This window comes from Lagenorhynchus albirostris, chromosome 6 (assembly GCF_949774975.1).
Source record: "Lagenorhynchus albirostris chromosome 6, mLagAlb1.1, whole genome shotgun sequence".
Lineage (NCBI taxonomy): Eukaryota > Metazoa > Chordata > Mammalia > Artiodactyla > Delphinidae > Lagenorhynchus > Lagenorhynchus albirostris.
In genome coordinates, this window is record NC_083100.1 from 31,722,031 (window position 1) to 31,722,659 (window position 629).

Below are 629 nucleotides of genomic sequence, written 5' to 3' on the forward strand. Positions count from 1 at the left end.
ACAAATACTGCCAGTTGTTTTCCTTGAAGTGACAGGCTGACTTCCTTCAGTTTCAAGAAAATGCCTGCCAAATATCTGGGCCTGAACAGCCACACTTTGTCTGTTTGTCATTCTTTCAAGAAAAAATGTTGTCCTGTGAAGAAAAAGCAGCTATTTCAAGTTGCAACTCAATCACAAAGTACTTTTTTGGAAGCCAGTCATCCTTCAAAACACAGCAAAAGTGCTTTTTGTATACTTCCCACTTTATCACACAGCATATTAAAAAGACCTGTACTCTAGAGTTGAGAGTTAATAAAATTATTTTGTTGTTTCATCGAGAATATTCTTAAGTGAAATTGGCAATTTGTTTAAACCATGAGCGTGAACAGTAAAGAATATCTATATACTACTACCTATACGGTTTGGTGCCACTGAAGTTTTACCAGCATTTTTTTTTTTTTGCATTATCAATACTACGGTCAACTCAGCAAAGAAGGCAAAGTCTTATATTGTTATAAAAACACTTTTGATTTTGCAGACTGTTTGAAAGGCTGTCTGGGACCCCCAGGGGTCTTCTGACCATACTTTGAGAACCACTGATCTGAACCTTTGTCATTGTTATGTCCTCTCTTAAATCTCACTATCTCCTT